This window comes from Vombatus ursinus, unplaced genomic scaffold (assembly GCF_900497805.2).
Source record: "Vombatus ursinus unplaced genomic scaffold, bare-nosed wombat genome assembly UNPS02009918.1, whole genome shotgun sequence".
NCBI classification, from domain to species: domain Eukaryota; kingdom Metazoa; phylum Chordata; class Mammalia; order Diprotodontia; family Vombatidae; genus Vombatus; species Vombatus ursinus.
This window is the reverse complement of record NW_020949696.1, coordinates 3,336,426-3,357,804: the sequence shown is the minus strand read 5'-3', so window position 1 is coordinate 3,357,804 and position 21,379 is coordinate 3,336,426. Positions and strand designations below refer to the sequence as shown.

The following is a 21,379-nucleotide window of genomic DNA, read 5'->3' as shown; positions in this document are numbered from 1 at the left end:
GAGAGAGAGAGAGGAGGGGGACAGAGAAAGATGAATGAGAAAGAACAGAGATGCAAAGTGAGACAGAGTCAGAGTGCATTTGTAAATTGGGAGATGAAAACCAAGAGACAGAAATAGAGAATGAGATACAGTGCGAGAAAGATGAAGGACAGGGTTGGGGGCATGGTGATAGGGGCAACGACATGTAGGGAAACAGACACGGAGAGAGAAAGAGAACATGGACAGTAGAGTAAACTTCCCCTCCAGGGCCCCCCATCCTTCCTCTCCTTTTGCCCATTTTAGGTGCTCTTCCAAAATGTGGACCCCCTTCTTCAGATCAGCATGCCTTCTTCCCAGCCCCCAAGCTAGCTCTCTAGGGCTTATAAAGTCTGAGGGGGGGCAGAGGGGAGGGGCTGAGATAAGTTCAAAGAAGTAGCAGTTCCCCACCTCCATCCCACACCTCTCCTGAATCCCCCTGGCTGGCCTGCAGAGAGCCTCACTTCCTCTCCTGGACTTCTGGCCTCAGAGCCCTCAGATCTCTGGCCAAGACTGGAAGAAGGGAGGAGGGTCTGTCTCTGGATATGGGCAGGAGAAAAGGCTGGCAGGGCTGGAAAAAGAAGACTACCTCTCTTCTCCTCAATGCCAGACACTTTCCCAGGGCTGACTGGGGCCCAGCCACGTTCTCTACTCCCTGAGAACGTCCCTCTTTCACGTGGTATAAAGCTGGAGGTTCACTGTGACTCTCAGTCCCTCAGAGACACACTGGCGTCACACCTTTCAGGACTCAGAATCTAATGGGGTCCCAGTGAGATAGTTTAGGTGAGGCCTCTTCATTATCCCTGCTAAAGGATAGGGATGGCCCCCAGAACCTCTCCTCCACCCCCAGCTCTCCTGAGGGACTGACTGACCATTCAGGGACTGACCAGGTCTTATCATCATAGAATCATAGGATACTAAGCATGGAAATCAGAAGACTTGGGTTTGAATCCCACTTAGTAACTGTGTGCATCCTTGGCAAGTCATTTAACTCCTATGAGCCTCAGTTTCCCCAGCCATAAAATCTAGAGGTTGGAATAAAATCACTTTTAGCTCCAAAGGCTTATGATTCTATGAATATACCAGAGGCAGCCTGTTGTAGTGGAGAGTGTGCTGGTTTGGAGTCAGGGAATATGGGTCTGAATTCGTTTTGTGACTTACTAGCCATGTGTAACCTTAGAGAAGTCACTTCCCACCCCAGGGTCTGTTCCGTAATCTACAAAATGAAGATACTAGACTGGATGGTCTTTAAGAGCCCTTCCAGCTCTGACCTTCTGTCAACACTACTGAACTAGAAAGGTTCCCAGAGATGATTTAAACAAATCCCTTAATTTTACAGATGAGGAAACTGAGGCCCATGATGATGCAGTCTCAACAGTTGACAGAGCTGGGACTAGAACCCTTGTCTAATAATTCTCAGCCCAGGGCTCTTTCAGGACCAAATTTTATTAAAAACTGGGTCCTAGGATGAGTTTCCCAAGACAGCCGGACTGTAGCCTCCTTTGCCACCCTCCTCCCTAGGGCAGATGTATCTCAAGGGGTGGGGGAATCTTGCCCGACTTGGGATCACTGTTTCTAGCTGGGAGAAAAGCCTGCTTCTCCTCTAGGAAGGAGATGTCCTGATTCTAAATCTAACCCACCCCACCCCCAATCCCTGAACCCAAAGGTTGACTGAAACCTTGGTCTGGATCTCTGCCCCGTCCCAAATGGTATCCCTTGAGATGAGGGCCAGACCTAGGACCTTCTCTCCTCACCCCCCTCTCATGGGGTCCCTTGAGTTGACTACCAGCCAAAGGTAGTGCTACTCTTTTGCCGTGCCAAGTTCCCCAATCCTCATGAGGTCCCCTGAACTAAGGCCTAACATTGGCATCTCCCCCTGAACTGGGGCCCAAGTCTATGATCTCTTTGTCCCCAAGGAATCATTTGAACTTATAGCCAAGGATAAGTCTTTCCCCATGGAGTCCCTTGAGCTGGGACCCGGGAATGGGACCACCCCCTTTTCCCCATGGGGTCCCCTGAGCTGAGAGCTACAGGATGGACACACTGTGGGAAGGTTTGGGCCTAAATCCCTTGTCCCAAGCACCCACCCCTCCACGGGGGTGGGGGGATCCTCTCCTTTGAGGGTGAACCTCCCCACAGGGACCAGGGGTTTGGGGAGGGGCAACAGGGGAGAGAGGGCACGGGGCAAGACCTACCCTATGGGCATCAGATGCTTGCAAAAGAAACAAACAAAAGGAATGTTGTGATTGGATTTTGGTGGTATTTATGGGCTTTGTGCTACCCACCCCACTCTTTCCCTCCCAAATGCTTCCACCCCTCCCTTCTCTGCCCTGCTCTTCCACCCTCCTCCCTCACTTCCCCAGTTTCTATAGAAGTCCCTCTGTGCCCCACCCTCCCCCACCATGGTTGGACAGCAAAAATGGGCATTGTCTCCACAAGGCCCCTATGAAAACACCTAGCTTCTTCCGAGGACGGCTTTAAGGTTACCCTTTCCCCACTAAGAACAGCAACATTTGACACATCTATTTGTAATAATAATAATTGTAAACACAACAAAATATAATCACAATAGAAAATAACTTACATTTCTATAATGCTTTAAGATTTACAAAAAACTTTCCTCATAATAACCTAAGGTAGGTAGTGACTCAGAGAGAAGTGACCGGTTAATACAGTGTCAGATCTGAGACTTTAACGGCGGTTTTCTGGCTGTGACATACTGGGTTGGGGGGAGAGGTGGTAAGGGTTGAGGGGACAGGGTTATGGTATGAGAAGGACTTGTCATGTCAGGGACAAGGAAAAGAGGTGGAATGGAGGCTTTGTTGTCACTGGGATTGGGAGGGGTAGAGATAGCAGATAGGAAGGATGCTGGACATAGGCCTCACCCATTCTATCATTCTTCTCAGTGACACCTCTGGGGCCCCAGATGTCACTACCCTGACCACAAAGTCAGGCTGGGAAAGGGGGCCATCCTGTGGTCATAGCCCTCCAAAGATCCCCTCTTCCATGAGTGACTGCCAGTCAGCTGGGTGTGCTCTCTAAGCTTAGGCAGACTCAAGAAAGTGAAGGGAGACGGGCACTGGGGTGCTGAGTAGATGTCCGTGTCATTTCCCTGGCATTGTAGCACCAAATTCTAATGTGGTGACTCTTGCTCTACAATGCAGATGCTATACCTCACATTCATCCTCTTCTTTCCTGTCAATGGGCTACAACACTAATTTTGATCTTCATCACTTCTAACCCAGACTGTGGCAGTAACAGTCTAATCGGTCCCCATTTTTCAAGTTTTTCCCTTCTCTAATCCCCACCCCAACAGCTGCCAAGTAACTATTTGTGAAGCACAGATCTGACCACGCCACTCCCTTGCTCTAGAAGCTCCACCTCCCTATTGCTTCTAGGATCAATTGCAAACTCATTTGATTGGCACTTAGAGACCTTCACAAGTCTGACTCTGTTCCCGCTTTCCACTCTGATTACACATTGTTCCCCTTCATACGCTCTGGACACTAACCAAACTGGCCTTGTGGTTCCTCATACACCACATCATTAACATTATCATCACTTTTACATAGTATTATTATTATTATTTTTTTTTTGGTGAGGCAATTGGGGTTAAGTGACTTGCCTAGAGTTACACAGCTAGTGTTACGTGTCTGAGGCTGGATTTGAACTCAGGTCCTCCTGACTCCAGGGCTGGTGCTCTATCTACTGTGCCACCTAGCTGCCCCTTATATAGCGTTGTGTTTTTTTTTGGCTAGGCAATGGGGTTAAGTGACTTGCCCAGGGTCACACAGCTAGTAAGTGTTATGTGTCTGAGGCCAGATTTGAACTTAGGTCCTCCTGAATCCAGGGCCGGTGCTCTATCCACTGCACCACCTAGCTTCCCCCTTACATAGCATTTTACAAATAATACCTCATTTTTTCTTCACAATGATGCTGAGCATAGGTGCTATTATTATCTTCAGTTAGAGATGGGGAAACTGAGGCAGGTTACTTGCTGAAGGTCATACAGCAAGCAAGTGTACGTGGCTGGATTTGAACTCGTCTTCTTTGCACATTCCATCTACCATCTCCTGACCCTTTCAAAGATTGCTTGCCAGGCCTGGAATGCTTTCCCTTGCTTCCTCCAGGGCTCAGGACAAGGGCCACCTTCTCATCACCATCACCTTTTCTATCACCACCATCACCTTCACCATTACTTCATCACCTCTGTCCTCACCCTCATCACCATCATCTCCATCACATCCTCATCATCACCCTTGATGCTTGATACAATGCTAAAGCCAATAGGGTGCCATCCATACCCCGATGCCAATGCCTATCCTACAATGTGACAATGCCACGGCATTGGTGATACCACACTGATTGTCACTATCCTACCCATAATTACCTCAGGCCATCCTGTCACAGCTCCAAATAACAAAACACAGACACCATGTCATTTGGATGACAAAATATCATGGTCTTGGGTATTGATGGGATGGAGTCAATGTCATAACAGCCAATGAATCTTTGTGGGGAGGACAGCTCATGAGGGTAGTGGGCTGTAAGTTTAACATGAGTCGACAGTGTAATATACAGTAGCCAAGGAAGCAAATGGCATCTTGGGCTGCATTGGGAGGCAGAACATCCCAGGATTCAGGTTGTCTGTCTGTCCTCTGCCCTGGTCAGACACCAACTGGAGTACTGTGTTTAGCTCAGATGAAAGTAAAGAAGCTAAGGGGGCGGGGGGTCAGGGTATATACAGTGAAGAATGACCAGAATGTGAAGGGTTTCTAAATTATGCCATAGGAAAACCATTTGAAGCATAAGGCAGATGTTTAGAGTGGAGAAGAGACTTAGAGGAACTAGGATCAGTATCTTGGAGAATTTGGAAGGGCTGCCAAGTGGAAAGTGCCATTAGACTCGTTCTCTTTGGTCCCATGGGAAAGAACCAGGAGCACTGGGTTGAAGCTGCAAAAAGGCAAGTTTAGAGAAAACCTCCAAATCATTAGAGCCATCCATAAGTGTAATGGGCTGATTTAGGACTCTTCCCCCAGGGTCTTCAGTCGAGAGGATGGACAACCACTTAGATGTGTTGTGCTGTATTGTATAGGGGAAACACCTGTATATGTGGAGATGATGAGGGAGGCGATGGTGGAGTTGGTGATGATGTGTGGACTAGATGATGGCTGAGGTCCTTTCTAAATGAAATCTTGTGATTCTGAGTAACCCCACCTTGATCCTGCCTGCCAATGTAGTGCCCCTTCCCCCCCCCCGACTTCAAGTCTGCCTTGGTGGGTTTCCCAGGGGCTGCAGGCCCTCAGAGGGGGGCTTCAGCAAACCAGAGGCATAAAAAAACTTCTTTTCCTGCTGATGCAGCTAAATCTGCTCATTCTTCCCTCCCTTCCCCCCATTCCTCCCATTCAATCTAATTACAGCTCCTTGGAACCAAAATCAATACTGGCTCAAGTCAGAGCTATTTACAAGAGGGAATGAGTGCCCAGCCTGAGGGAGCCTTTTCATCTCGGCCAACACCCATGGCTCCTTGCGGTAGCTTCCCTCGGTGCCCCCTTGCTACCCCCAGAGGTTGGATGTGTATAGATCTGGGGGCCGAAGTTCTGTCTAGGGCCATCATCAGAGTTAGGGTTACCCTCTCCCAGTGGCATTACATGACTCCCACCTTCCTTGGCCTCCTTTCTGCATTAGGCTGCATTTTCTAATGTGTTTTCCTGGGTTCAAGACCTTTTTACAATCTGCTGTAGTCTATCACCTATCAGTTAATAAATATTTCTTAAGTGCCTACTACGTGTCAAGCACTATGCTAAGCATTGGAGATACAAAAAGAGTCAAAAGATAGATAAATCCCTATCTTCAAGGAGCTTACAATCTAATGGGAGAGACAAATGCAAATGTATCTACACAAAGCAAGCTTTATACTGGATAAATAAGAAATAATTAACAGAAAGAAGGCACTGGAATTAGGAGGGATAGAAGGTCCTTGAATCCTAGGATGCCAGAGGTCTTTTGGTCCAATCTCACCACCCACCCACCTTCAGGCAGGTGGAGGTAAGTCATCCTAGATGGATAACTACCTGTTCTTATAATGGCAGTATGCAAACCTTTCCTAATCACTTTATTCCAATGTTTTATCCCACTGGTTGGGTGGAAGTTCTTCCTTGTCTTTCCTGTTTTCAGTTCCTCTCATTCTGTCTTATGCACACATGGAGGATGAACTCTCAGTGTCTCCTTCATCAAACCGCTTATGTACTTGAGGTTTGTAATCATGATCATTCTTTAGCTTCTTTTTAGGAATAAAGAGCTTTTACCAGCAATATCATACCAACATACCACTATTACCATCACTAGCCCCATCCCCATCCCCATTTTCTTCACCACCACCATCATCACTGTCACCATTACCACCATACTCACTCCATCCCCATCCCCACCTCCATTTCCATGACTACCATCACCATCATTATCTCCAGCCCTATCAACACCATCACAATATCACTATGGAGCTATAACCAGGAATTCTGTCACCTGGGGCAAATTCAGTTGAGTGGAAGACGGGAGAAGTGGAAGACTGGAAGGTATGGCTACTTTTGTTCATGGTTGAGGTGAGCCAGAGACAGAAATCATGGGAGTTAAGTGTTCAAAGAAGGCTAGATTTGGAATGTGGGAGAAGAGTTTAGAGCCAGCCACTGAACTTCTTGGGGAGGAGCCAAAATGGCCAGGGAAGCCAGAGTTGGCTACCACAAGGATCTAGACAAGATGGAATGAAGTTTTAAGAAGGAGGAGCCATAAGGGCATAGGAACATAGATTTAGACCTAGAAAGGACCTCAGAGGGCATTGAATCCAGTTTTACAGATGAGAAGACTGGGGATGTTGACAGACTACCTAGACATGTATATATGGATTTTTTTGTTATTAAAATTTGTTTAATAAGGAGGTAGTGGGAATAGCAAATTCATAAAACACCTTGTTACTTAAAAATTTTAAAAAGAAAATAAAATTCATACATACACTATAAAAAAGGAAAGAAAGTTGAGGCCCAGAGAGCCTTGTCCTAGATCACTCACCTTTTAGGTGTGAGGACTAGGACTCACCCAGGTACAACACCTTTTTCCAATATGCTGTGCTGTGTCCTGGTCTGTAATTCTGATACGGTAATTGTATAATTCAGTGAAAATTTAATTCTAAGTTTTTTTGATTATGTAATTTTAATAGTCTACAAGCCAAAGTTCCTGAGCAGTTGCTAAGGGGTAAGGGGGCAAAGGAGGAAGGCAGTTGGTAGTCAGGTATGGCCTCAGAGATTAAACCTTTCATCCAGACTAAAAGCATTCATGGGCATCTAGGTGGCACAGTGGATAGAGCACTGGCCCTGGGGTCAGGAGGACCTGAGTTCAAATCTTGCCTCAGACACATAACACTCACTAGCTGTGTGACTCAGGGCAAGTCACTTAACCCCAATTGCCTCACCAAAAAAAAAAAAAAAATCATCAGACTAAAAGCACTCAGATAAGTTTATAGGATAAAGGACATTCCTGAGTGGATACTTGGCTGCTAACTAGTTACTCCTCCCAGTGCAGGTGAATCATTTGCATCTGGGAATGGAAGCTTTTCCCAGATCAGTGCTCCTTGCTGGACAGAGGCTGAGCTCAGGAAGGGAAGTCCCAGCCTGGGGAAATAGTCCCCAGAGCGACCAGAGGGTCATATCCCTCCGCGGATCGCATGCCTCCAACATACAGCCCTGGTGACTGTGTGGTTACTCTAGGCCTCTCCCCACAGTGTGATGCTGTAGTGCCTACAGCAAAGAAGGTGGAATTTCTGTCTGATCCATTGGAGTCCCTTAGTGATAGGAATGTAAGAATGGACATTTAAATGAGTTTGAAGAGATCCCAGAACAAGCAAGGTCATGATCCCAAAAAACTCCAGAACAAGTAATGCCAGGACTCAAAGGAACCTTAGAGGGCACCTAATCCAAGCCCTTCATTGTACAGAGAAGAAAGTGACTTAGCTGAAGTCACCCAGTGCAGTTTGGGGAAGCCAAGAGAATTCTGGGATCCTCATTCCCAGCTCAATTCTCTTTCAATTGGGCCATGCTACAGGTGTCCAATGGGCCTGGATGGGAGGCCTAAGGCTCCAAGCAGTCCCAAGCTGCCCCAAGCTGGAGCATCCTTAGCTTACTGGTCCCATCAGTGGGCTGAGAAATAGGGACCCTGAGTTCTAAACCTGGCTCTGCCTCCCGACTTGTTTTCCTTCTCCAGCAAGTTACCTCCATTCACACTGAAAGTGGGACTCAGTTTCCTCATCTGTGAAATGAGACCTTGTAGGTTGCCTCGAAGCATTCTTTCAGCTCTGAGGGCCTCTGGTAATCGGAGTTCAGGGTGTCTCCAATGCTTGCGGGAAGCCTTTACTGGGTAGGCGGAGGAAGCCCACAGCCCAGAGCCTGGATGATTCTTCTTTCCACTGAGAGATCGAAGACCTGGCCCCCTCCCCACTCCCCATTCTCAGAACAATAGAATGATGGCAGGCCCGGATAAGCTAGGTATGGCCCTCTGAATCTCTGATTACCCCCCTCCTCCACGCAAGCGCTTGGGTGGGGCCGCGGGCTGCAGAGCCCAGCTCCAGAAGCTTGTGTTCTCCGTCCTCACTGTTCCCCCTCCAAACCTCCCACCCTTCCAGTCTTGCCCCCGCCCTAGCTTCAACACAACCGGCAATTTTCTACCCACTTTTCTTAAGTGGAGGCGATTTGTTGGAATCACAAAAGCCGGCATTCAGCCGCAGTCTGGAAGTGGATCCGTGGGGAGTGAGACGGAGAAAGGGAAAGGGGTGTGGGGGAAGGAAAGGGAGAGAGAAAGGAGGAAAGGGAAGGGGAAGGGGGCGGAGAGAGGGAAAGCGAGGAAAAGAGAGGGAAAGACGCAGGCTCTGTTCTCTCTCTCTATTCCACCAGTGGGAGGTGGAACTAGGACGGCTGTGATGGGGCGTGAGCGGCTGGGGAATCCACAGAATGAGGAGTTTGGGGGAAGAGGCATTCGCAGAGCGCATGAAGGAGCGTCTCTGCCTGGTTTGGGTCTCCTGCTCCTGACTCTGTCCGATTCTTCCCTCAACTACTCCACCCCTACTACTGTCACATCCCTCTCTGGTCTGGTTTGTGCTTATGAAAAGTAGTGGGCGGTGGGAGATTTAGCAGAGCTGGACTGAGCTGAGAAGCCATCTCCAATTTGGGCGAACTGGATGAGAGAGCACAGAGCTGGAAGGGGCCTGAGGACAGAAAACGTCAGAGTCGTTAAGGGCCAGTGGAATCTAAGCTTCTTTTCAGCAAGGACTACGATTCTTCACACACACACACACACACACACACACACACACACACACACACACACCCCTTTTGTGCTGGGAGGGCTGTTAGAACATAGAATGAGAGAATAGGGAGGGTTTTTTAGAACATACAATATCTGAAATGTGGGGGGCTTTAGAACATAAAACATTGGAACTGGGAGGTGCTTTAGAAGACGGAATGTCAGGATTACTTGGTGTCGAAGTTGAATGAGGACCTGACTCTCCTGACTCCCAATTCCCCTCCTCCTTCCACTTATCCAGATAGGCATACATGTTCTGAGAGTCCTTCTGGAGCTAGTGGCTGACTTTTGTGTGTATTCAATTAGGGGACTCTGGACAGTTTTAGGTTGAGGGGAGAGGGACTTTTTTTGGAAAGGAGATGTTCAGTATCCAAAGTCTAAGCCATCAAGGATAGACTTTAAAAAGGTTTAAAAAGTTCTAGGACAGGGGATAGAGCACTGGTCCTGGAGTCAGGAAGACCTGAGTTCAAATCTGGCCTCAGACACTTAACTAGCTGTGTGACCCCGGGGCAGTCACTTAACCCCATTTGCCTCAGTTTCCTCATCTGTAAAATGAGCTAGAGAAGGAAATGGCAAACCACTCTGGTACGTTTGCCAGGAAAATCCCAAATGGGGTCATAAAGAATCAGACAGACTGAACAACAACAAAAATTTCAAATTGAGCTGTTCCCAGAAGTAAAAAAAAAAAAAGTCTCCACAATTCCTTTGGCACCTACAACACATTCAAGACTTCTGTGCCTCTTCTGTTTTGGCACCTCCATTTTATAATAGGTAATACTAATAATAATGACACCCAAAGTGCTTTACAAATATGATCTCATTTGATCCTCACAGCCTTGGGAAATATGTGCTATGATCATCCCAATTTTATGGCTGAGGAAATTGAAGCAAACAGAGGTTAAGTGACTTGCCTGGGGAAACACAATTGGTAAGTGTCTGAGGCAGGATTTGATCTCAGGTCTTTCTGACTCAAACTTCTCAGCTCTGTCCTACTCTACTGTGTCACCTAGTGATCCAGGGCAAGTTTTTTCCCTTCTCTGGGACTCAGCTTCCCCCTCTGTAAATTTCAAGAGCTGAACCAGATGATCTTTGAGTCCTGTTCCTGCCCTAATATTCTGTGCTCCATGAATTCTGGGTGGCCTTGCTCAGTTGCAGCCAAGAATTTGGTAATACCCATTCCTACCTCCCCTACTCAAACCACTGACCGAGAAAATACAAGGGCAGCTTTTATATCAGCACTGTCCTTTCACATCTGTTCTCTCATTCAATCCTCACCAGAGCTCTGTGAAAAGAGGGAGGGCAGGAATTCTGACATCCCCATTTTACAAATGAGGAAACTGAGGCCCAGAGAGAGGAAGGTGTACCCAAGGTTGCACAACAAATCAGTGGTGGAGCTGGGGGTACCCCCCAAGTCTTCTGATTCCAAGATTTAGGGCCCTTCCCTCTGAAAAAATCTGCTTGCCAACCAGAGTAGGCTTAGACTCCTCTCTCTCCTGTCTCCAGACCTGTACTATTTGTCCCTGATTGCCCCGGTTTGGGATGCTACCTGCTCTTGCCAGGCTCTTGGCCAGTGGAGGCTGCACTTTTCAGTAAAAGCACGAGACCATAGAATTCTGAGCTGGAAGGGGCCATTGAGTATCCCAGAATCCCAGAATCTCTGAGTCACAGAAGGGACCTCAGAGACCATCAATGCCTGAATTGAATCCCCTCTACAACAAACCAGACAGGGTGCACCCAGCCTTTGCCTGAAGATCTCCACTGTGGGAATCCCATCTACCTCTCGGGGCAACTCATTTCACCTCCCATCCTGTCTTAGGATCTTTTCCTTTACATTCATCTTAAGCTGGCCCTGATGAAGCTGCTTCTACCCATGATTCCTAGCTTTGTCCTCTAGAATCAAACAGAACAAGTCTCTTCCCCTCCTATTTTTTCACCCTTTCTTCTCCCCACCAATCTTCTCTTTTTCAGGTTCTTCAGCTGCTGCTTGTTTGGCATGACCTTGTGATCACCCTCCAATCTTCTGCTTTTGTTGATGTCCAGAGAGGGGAAAGTATACACTTTCCCCATCCTCAGACCCAAGCTCTAGATCTGATGCTAGAGGGAGGAAGATAGGAGGAAGGAAGGGGATGGGGAAAGGTATAGACCGGGGTGGGGGGGGAACCTGCAGCCTCAAGGCTGTCTCTAGGTCCTCAAGTGTGGCCCTTTGGCTGAATCCAAACTGTAGATTATACTGGCAAAAGAAGTGGAAAACAGCAAATCACATAAAGAGGTAAAAAAATGGCAACGCATAACACTTTCCCTGTTGGCATCCAAGTCATTGAAACAAGTGTTTTCCTTTTCCTGCTTGACCACTTTTGTCACAGCTGAATGGATGATTGTTTTCCACAGTCACCTGTATCATCATATCTGTGGTTGCCTGTATTATTCTCCTCACCACGACCATAATGATATCACTGTCTCAGTGACTCCTTATATCACCATCTTCATGGCTGCCTCTGCAGCCACCTGTCTCACTGTTGCCACTATGACCATCACTGTCCCTATCACTAATTGGATCATCCTCCCTGTGTTTGCCTGTATCTGTTCTATGGCTGCCTGTATGACTACCCTGCAGCTATCTGGACTATTGTCCTCCAGGTTGTCTGCATCACAATCTCCCAAATGACTGTCTTGTTGTCCCCACGACTGCCTTGACTACCATCCCCATGGATGCTGGCATTGCTGACCTTATGGCTGCATGCAACACCATTGGCCCAATGACTATATTGCTGTCCCTTTGGACACTTCTCTTCTCATCCCCATGGCTATCTGTACCACAGCCCTTGAAGCTTTTTCTATTACTAGCCTTTTAGTTGGCTATATTACAGTCCCAATAGCTGCCTGGATTTCCATTGCTCCAGTGAGAATCATTATCCCAGAAACTAACTGCATCACCATCCCTGTGATTCCCAGTATCACTGTGAATATGGCTGTTTGTATCCATGTTATCACAGTGACATCATCATTGTTCTCATAACAGTTGTATCACTATGTTTGTTGTTGTTGTTGTCTTGTTTCAGTCATGTCAGACTCTTTGTGACCCCTTGTGGTGTTTTCTTGGCAAAGATACTGGGATGGTTTGCCATTTCCTTCTTTAGCTCATTTTCACAGATGAGGAAACTGAGGCAAACAAGGTGAAGTGACTTGCTCAGGGTCATGCAACTAGTTTCTGAGGCCAGATTTGAACCCAGATCTTTCTGACTCCAGGACCCATGACCTATCCACTGTGCCACCTTGCTGCCCCACTAATCATGTGGTTGCCCATAATGCTGATCTTATAGCCATTCTGCAACTGTCTGCATCATTGTTCTCAAGGTTGTTTGTATCAAAATTACACAAAAGACTGTGTCATAATCCAGTGAACCCTATATCTCCATCCTTGTGGCTTTCTGTATCACTGTTCTCACATATGCCTGTATTACCACTCTCTCCTTAGCCCTATCAGATACCAATAGAAATACTAAGAGAAGGTCCTTTGCTTGCTCTCCATCTTTATCTGATGGCTTCAGATGATGGCAGTCCCTAACCCTAGGCCCTACTTCACCAACCCCAGAAAGCTGCCCCCATATAGGGCATTTCAATGTGCTTAGGAAACTGAGCCTCCAACATTGAACTGGGTGAAATTTGTCAGTAATGAAAATTCCACTTGATTAATTCTCTATAACAAATGGGAGTGTTCATCATTGGCTGGAGGCAGCAGAACCAAGTTTATTTGTTTTATTTTCCAACATATTAAAACAGGCTCAGCTTGGCTGAGCTGGGGGTGTCTGACTCCAATCAGGGGAATGGAAAATAATTGGAACAGAACGATAATGTCAGAGCTGGGAGGACCCCTTGAGCATAGAATGTCAGAGCTGGAATGGCCTATTAATCCAACCTCTTAATTGTACAGAAGAGGAAACTGAGGCCCCTTAAAGGAAAATAACTTGCCCAAGATTGCACCTTGAGTCAGCATCAGAGAAAACTGCAGATAAAAACTATTTTTCTGATACCTTAATGTGAATAAAAGTTTTGGTTTTCCAAGCTATTTTCATACGTTATTTTGTTTTATCATCACAGTAACTGTAGGGAGGTGAAAGATGTTATCCTCATTTGGAATATAGGAAACTGAGTCTCAGATTTACTTAAGGTCACAGACGACTCAAACTCAGATGACGCCTCCTCGCCCCTTCACCAACTGCCTGCCTGAGTCTCCAGTGCACTTCTTGCTGCTTGCCGGCTGCTGAAGCCCACAGCCAGGATAAGCGCTGTGACTTTATAGCCCAGGGAGGGCTTTGATTTAGAGATCGAATTTGAACCACTGAGATAGCTAAAGGGAGGATAATATTCTTAAGGAGGAGTTTTTTTTTGGAGGGGGGCTATGTGTGGGGATCTGATCTCTCTGTCTCCTTTCCTCTCCCCTCCCCTCCCCTCTCCTTTCCTTCTCTTCTCTCTCTCCCCTTCTTTCCTCTCCCCTACCCTGTCTCTGTTTCTGTCTCTGTCTGTTTCTTTGTCTCTCAAGAGCTTCTATGAGGTAGATGGTTTATAATTCTTTTGCTTCACCCCAGAGGACAGAGCTTAGGATAATGCAGGGGCAGAGGTGGGGAGCAGGATAATTACGAGGAAGCAGACCTTGGTTCAGAACTTACCTGGTATCCTATGAACTTGCTTTTTTTTTTTCTTTAGGCAATTGGGGCTAAGTGACTTGCCCAGGGTCACACAGCTAGTAAGTGGTCTGAGGCCAGATTTGAACTCAGGTCCTCCTGACTTCAGTGCTGGTGCCCTTTCTATTGCACCACCTAGCTGCCCCTTGAACTTGCTTTTAAAAAATTTGTTTCGAGAAATGTATTTCAATATAATTGGTTTACTTTGTAATCTTATGTACTTTATGTTATACATTTAAAAATATTATTCAGAAAGAGTCCCACAGGTTTCACCAAACTGCCAGAGGGGTCCATTACACAAAGAAGTTTAAGAATTCTTGCTTTAGAGGTAGTGAGCTGCCTGTCATTGGAAGTGTTCAAGCACAGCCCAGCTGACCCCCTGTCAGGGAGAGCATAGAGGGCATTCCTTCACCATGTGAGATGTTGGCCTAGATGGCCTCTGAGGCCACTTCTTGTTCTGAGAGTCCATGATTTGATGAGCTGATGTCCCCTTCCCTCCCTCCCTGCCTCCTAGCAGGACAGCAGCCCAGCCAGGTGCCAGGACCTTCCCCCTGATTGAACGTGGCAGTTGGTAGTTAACTGGTTCAGATGTCAAGGGCTTTAGCCTCCCCTTGATGTGTTTAGGTCAAAAGGGGGAATCAATACACTCAATATGTTCTAGGAGCTGGCCCAGGGAGCTGCGGGTACCATTCCTGGGAACGGGGTAGGGAGAGGCAGGGAAGAATCACAACGACGCCAGAACTCTCCGGACCCTCCAGTGGCTCCCGGTTAATGGTGATGGGAAAAGGCAATTCTGAGACAACCACCCCAAACACAGGCCTCCTGCTCTTGTCCTCCCTTCCCCAGGGACATTCTCCTAGCCTAAACCCTCTACTCCCGGTTCTACCCTCTCTTGGACTGCTGGCCACTAGAGGGGGTGGGTGCACTACAGAGAAGACATCCATATATTCCTAGACTAAGAGTGCCCTTAGAGAATGTCCGAGCTAGGAGGGCCCTTAGAACATGGAATGTCAGAGCTGGGAGGGTCCTTAGGACACAGAATGTCAAAGCTGAGAGGGCCCTTAGAATACAAGATGTCAGAGCTAGGAGGGCCCTCAGAACACAGAGTGTCAGGGCTGGGAGGGCCCTTAGAACACAGTGTCAGGGCTGGGAAGGCCCTTAGAACATAGGAGGTCAAAGCTAAGAGGGTCCTTAGAACTCAGGATGTCAGAGCTGGGATGGCCCTTAGGACATGGAATGTCAGAGCTGGGAGAGACTTTAGAATGTAAAACACAAAATGTAGGAGCTGTGAGGGATCTTAGGGCATAGAATGCAGACAGTCTGTGCTGGGAGGGACTTAGAATGTAAAACATGGAAATTCTGAGCTGGATGTACCTTAGAACATAGAAAATCACATCTGTAAGGAACCTTAGACCACAGAATATCAGGGCAGAGAAGAATACCTTAGAACATAGAGCATAAATGTTTGAGCTGGAAGAGGCTTTGAACATAGAACACAGAATATCTGTGCTGAAAGTGGTCTTAGTGGATCTGGAGTCAGAAAGACTTGAGTTCCAATCTGTCCTCAGATGCTTGCAAGCTGCATGATCTTGTGCATTAATCTCTGTTTGCTTCAGTTTCCTCAAGTATAAAATAGAGAGAACAACCTACCTCAAAGGGTTGTTGTGGGGATCAAAGGAGATCCTATTTGTTAAGCACTTAGTCATGCCTGCCATATGGTAGGCACTATATATATAAATGCTGCTTCCCTCTGCTGTCCCCCTTAAGACATAAAACAGGGAAATTCAGGGATGGATGGACTAGAATAGAAGTGGTCAGAACTGGGAGGGACCTTAGAACACAAGATCAGAGCTGGGAGAGACCTAGAACACAAAATCAGGGTCGGGAGGGACCTCAGAACATAAACCATGGAAGGCCAGGATGTGCAGTGGAAAGGATTCAGGATTTGTAATTAGAAGACTTTCTCCCTGCCAAAACCGAGCTCTGCCACTACCTCTGTGACCCTGGGTAAGTCACTACATCTTCTTTTCCTCATCTGTAAAATGATGGAATTGGACTGGACGACCTTAGAAGTCTCTAGAGCTGTGTCAGAACATGGGGATCAGAGTGGAACAGGCCCTTAGAACATGAAGGCTAGAATGTCAGAGCTGTCAGGGTCCTGTCCTCTTTGACCAAGAGCTGTGGCCAGAAGAGGTGCCCTCCTTTACTGATCAAGGCAGACTGAGCTTATATGCCTTTCCTCTCTCCTCTCCCCTCCCCCAAGGCAAGGCTGAGGAGGGACCCCTGGGGGCCAGGGGGAGGAGGGGAGCAGCTCAACTCAGCTTAGGTCAACATTGATCTAGGCGGGCTGACTATTGCATTGGAACAGTCAGGGGCGACTTTGGCTCTAGGCTGGATTCTGCAGATACGGTCCGTGTGTGTGTGTGTGTGTGTGTGTGTGTGTGTGTGTGTGTGTGTGTGTAGTATATGTTGCACACTGGGATGTGTGTATCTTGATATCTGTACATGTGAATATACTCTATGTATGTAGTACATGACATCATATATATCATATCTGTGTATTGTATGTGTGTTGTGCACATGTATGTATGTTTGTATATACTTGGGGGTTTAGTATAAAAGTGAAAGCTAATTTGAAGTGATTTGATACTCACTTGTGCTTACATATGAGGAAACTGAGGCCCAGAGAAAGGAAATGATCCTCTCAGGGTTACAGAGTAAATCCAGAAGGACAAATAGATGTGGTGACCCCCTAGGGTCAGGAACGCTATGGCCACTGGAGATGATGGTCATGGTCAGTCAATAAGCATTTATTAAATCCTGACTATGTGTCAGATAGTCTGCTAAGTGTTGGGGACAGAAAGAAAACCAAAAGATAGTCCCTGTCCTCAAGCAGCTTCTGTTCTAATAGAGGAGCAATTAGATGGCACAGAGAATAAAGCACTGGGCCTGGAGTCAGGAAGATCCGAGTTCCAATGTGGCTGTAGATATTTACTGGCTGTGTGACCCTGGGCAAGTCACTTCACCTCTGTTTGCCTCTGTGGCTTTATCTGTGAAATGAAGATAATAATAGCACTCTCCTTCCGGGCTTGTTGTGAAGAGCAAATGAGATAATAATAACAATTATTATTAATAATTATAATTATAAGTTGTTATTATTATTATTATTATTATTATACATGCAAACTACTGTGTACCTAGGGAAAATGGGAAGCAATTTCCAAGGGAAGGTACTAGCATTAAGGGGGATTAGGAAAGACTTCTTGTCGAGGATAGGATTTTAGCTGAGATTTGAGATCAGGGAGGCCGGGAGGCCGAGATGAGGAGGGAGAGTGTTCCAGGCATCAGGATAGCCAATGAGTCACAAGAAGCCTAAGCTGGAGAGTCTTGTTCAAGTAAGAGGAGGGAAGACAGTGTCACAGGATGGTAGAGTAAGTAGAGGGGAGTGTAAGAAGGATAAGAAGTGTAAGAAGACAGAAGTGTAACAAGTATGCCTTAAGGCATAAGAAGACAGAAAGGTAGGATGGTGCCAAGCTGGGAAGGGCTTTAAAGGCCCACAGCAATGATGCCAGGTCTTCTTTCTATAACTCTTTGAAGTCCAAAATGATTTCCTCAGAACTTGGTATGGTAAGGGGTGCAAATGTGAGTCAGTCCCTTTCTTTCCATGGTTCTTCTCATCTTTGAAATGGGGTGGGGGCAGCGGTGGACTCCATGGCCTCTGATTGACTTCTGGCTTTAGATCTAAGACCCTTATTTTATAGATGAGGAAACTGAAGCTCAGACATGGGGGACTGAAATGTTATTCCAGCTTCAGAGCTGGAAGGGACCCTGGGAATCATCTAATCTAACTCCACAATTTTACAAACAAGGAAACTGAGGTCCACAGAAGGCAAGGTGGCTTTCCTAGAGTTAAACAGCAAGTACATGTTGGATTTGAACCTGAATCTCCTACTTCAATGACTTTTGCCTCTACATTACATTTTGCAAATATAAATGCTATATAAATAGGAGCTATTATTATGTTGTGCACTCAAAAAGACAGGTCCATATACCATGAGGCTTCTCTCCATCTCTGCCCCCCCACAACTCCTCCCCTCCTAAAACAGTAAAGTGTAGCCAGTAAAACACTAGATTTCATACCAGAAGACCTGGGTTCCGATTATGCTTTTAACCTTACTACTTATGTAACCTAGAGCTACCTCTCTCTCTGGGCCTTACTTTCCCCATCTGTAAAATGAAGGAGTGGGACTAAATGATCTCGGAAGTGCCTTTTAGCGCTAACTCTTATAAATCCTCTCCTTTCCCAGACAGCTCAAGCTTCTCCACACTCCCGGTGACATCTGGACCAAGGGGAAATCACTCTCTCTCCCCACTCCCCTTTCCAGAGACATCTCTTCCTGATTCATCAGGAAAGCCAGAGCTGAAGGGCAGAGGACAAGGTGGGAGATGGAGGAAGGATAATGCTGGGAGCTAAGAACACACTTGCTGCCTTCCTCCAGCCACCTCCAGCTGTGCTCTAAATGAGTTCATCAGTCGCCAATCACATCTAGGGTCCAGTTCAATTAAACAGGAACCCCCTACCCATGCTCTATTGGATGAAAAGCAGTTGGCGCTGCATGATAGATACTTGGTCTGGGTGGTGTTTCTAGTTACATCTACGTCTTCCTCTCCCTTCTCCTCTTTCTCCTCCTGTAATATTGGATTTCTATTTTTTTTAAGAAACTATCATACAACCCTTCTGTAGGAGAGGCTAAGGGAACAGAGAACTCTGCTGTGATGGGCTAACCACCAAGCTGTTTAGAAGGGTAGTTCAAAGGTCCTCACAGCTATCTCCCTGTTGGCCATTGAGACCAGGTAGACACTTAAACCATTCTCAGCTAGCCTTTTGGTCTACCTGAAGTACAAGTACAAGGCTGAGTGAGAGAGATCCTAGAATAATAGAACGTCAGAGCTGCAAGGTGGCTTAAGGCACAGAGCTGGGAAGAGCTTAGAGCACACTATGTTCAAATTGGGATCAGCCATAGAACATGGAATGTTAGAGCTGGGGAAGGGGGCTTGGAACACGGAATATCAGAGCTGGGAGGGCTGTTAGAACCCAGAATGTCAGAGCTGGGAGGGCCCTTAGAACCTAGAATGTCAGAGCTGGGAGGGTCCTTAGAACGTAGAATGTCAGAGCTGGGAGAGCTCTTAGAACCCAGAATATCAGAGCTGGGAGGGCCCTTAGAACACAGAGTGTCAGGGCTAGGAAAGCCCTTAGAACACAGAATGTTAGAGGTGGGAGGGCACTTAGAACATGGAATGTCAGAGCTGGGAGTACCCTTAGAACCCAGAATGTCAGAACTGGGAGGTCCCTTAGAACATAGACCATAGAAGGTCAGAGTTAAAAGGGGACTGTTAAATCGCCTCTTGGCCTGATCTCATGTTACTGATGGGACAACTGTGGCTCAGAGAAGCAGAAGTCATTTACCTAAATTCACCTGGTGGGTCAGTAGTGGAGGGGAAACATGGCCTGGGGTCCTGCTTCCCAGCTCCCAGAGATGGCTGCACCTGGTGACTTGCCTGAGGGTTTCCAGCCCGTTAAAGGAACATGCATGTCAGGGAGGCAAGAATTCTTCACCTTTATTGGATCAGGGACCCCTTGGGCAGTCAGTTTGGGGAACCCTGTGGACTCCTCAGAATCATGCCTTTAAAGGCATACAAGAAAATATATAGGATTGCAAAGGAAATATACTGTCATCAGAATTAAAATATTTTTCAATAACCCAAGTTCATGGACCCCAGGTTAAGAACCCCTGCTTTAGGGGCAGCTAGGTGACAGAGTGGATAAAGCTCCAGAGCTGAAGTTAGGAGGACCTGAGTTGACCTCAGATGCTCACTAGCTATGTGACCCTGGGCAAGTCACTTAACCCCTATTGTGAAGAAGAAGAGGAAGAAGCAGCAACAGCAGCCCTGCTTTAAGGAGACCCTACAAAGACTCTGGCCTCAGAGGTCACTTAGTCCAGTTACTTTATTTTAGAGATGAGCAAGCTAGTCTCAGACACAAAGCTGCAGCAAGCCGGCCCTAGCCCTGTCACACTCTCATAAACATGTGCCCCTGGTCATCAGAGTGAGAATGGCTCAGTGCAACCCCTTCACTGCTAGAGACATAAGGCCAAACACCATCACATCAGTACATTATAACCGTTCTTTCATTCAAGCTCTACCTTGGTCGCTAGGTGGCGCCATAGTGCACAGAACACTATTCAAATGCGGCCTCAGACACTTCCTAACTACAACCCTGGGCAAGCCACTTCACCTCTGTTTGCCTCAATTTTCTCATCTATAAAATAGGGATAATAAGAGCACCTACCTCAAAGGGTTGTTGTAAGGACCAAATGAAACGATAAGTGTAAAGTGCTTAGCACAGTGCTAAGGAGATACATAGTATTTCCTACATACATTTCATTACATAGTAGGTGCTATATAAATGTTAACTATTATTATGGTCATCTCCATGAGGTCTTTCCTGATCCCCCAAATTATCAGTGTTTTTCCCCAAAATAGCTTTTGGTCATATACATATATATATATATTTGCACTTACTTACCTGTGTCCTCCCAGTAGAATGTAAACTCCACGAAGGCACAGATGGTTTCACTTTTATCTTTTCATTTGTGCCCAGAGTACATAGAAAAATGACTGGCACATATTAGATGCTTCATAAATGCTTGTCAAATTGATCCATTCACTTCACAAACATTGATTAAACACCTATTGTGTGATGTGCTCAGTGCCAAAGGAAGTACAAAAACAAATAAGATTTGGTGCCGGCCTAAACGGAGCTACTGCTCTAAGAGTACCAATAAAATACTAAGTAAAGCTGCTAGGTGGTGCATTGGATAGAGAGCTGAGCCTGGAGTAGGAAAACCTGAGTTAAAATTGTGCCTTAGACACTTACTAGCTGTGACCCTGGGCGAGTCACTTAACCCCATTTGCCTCAGTTTCCTCATCTGTTGAATGAGCTGGAGAAGGAAATGGTGAACCATTCCAGTATCTTTGCCCAGAAAACCTCAAATGGGGTCATGAAGAATTGAATATGACTCCACAGCAACTACAATAGAAGCTGTGTGGTGCAGGAGAGAGAGATTTGGATTTAGAGTTAAGAAGACCTGAATTCAAGCCCAGCCTCTCACACATACTTGCTGTGTGACCCCAGGCAAGTAACCTCTCTAGGGAATTCCCCTAGACTACAACTTGCAAAATGGATGCTAATCGGAATGAAATCAGATGGAGGAAAGAGAGAGAGTATGTGTGTGTGTGTGTGTGTGTGTGTGTGTGTGTGTGTGTGTGTGTGT

At 46.6% G+C, this 21,379-nt stretch overlaps 1 protein-coding gene across 1 annotated transcript in view; it reads right to left on the bottom strand.

Moving 5' to 3' along the window:
* ONECUT3 (one cut homeobox 3) overlaps positions 1-21,379 on the bottom strand; it is a 48,766-nt gene that overhangs the window by 1,102 nt on the left and 26,285 nt on the right. The window lies entirely within an intron of this gene.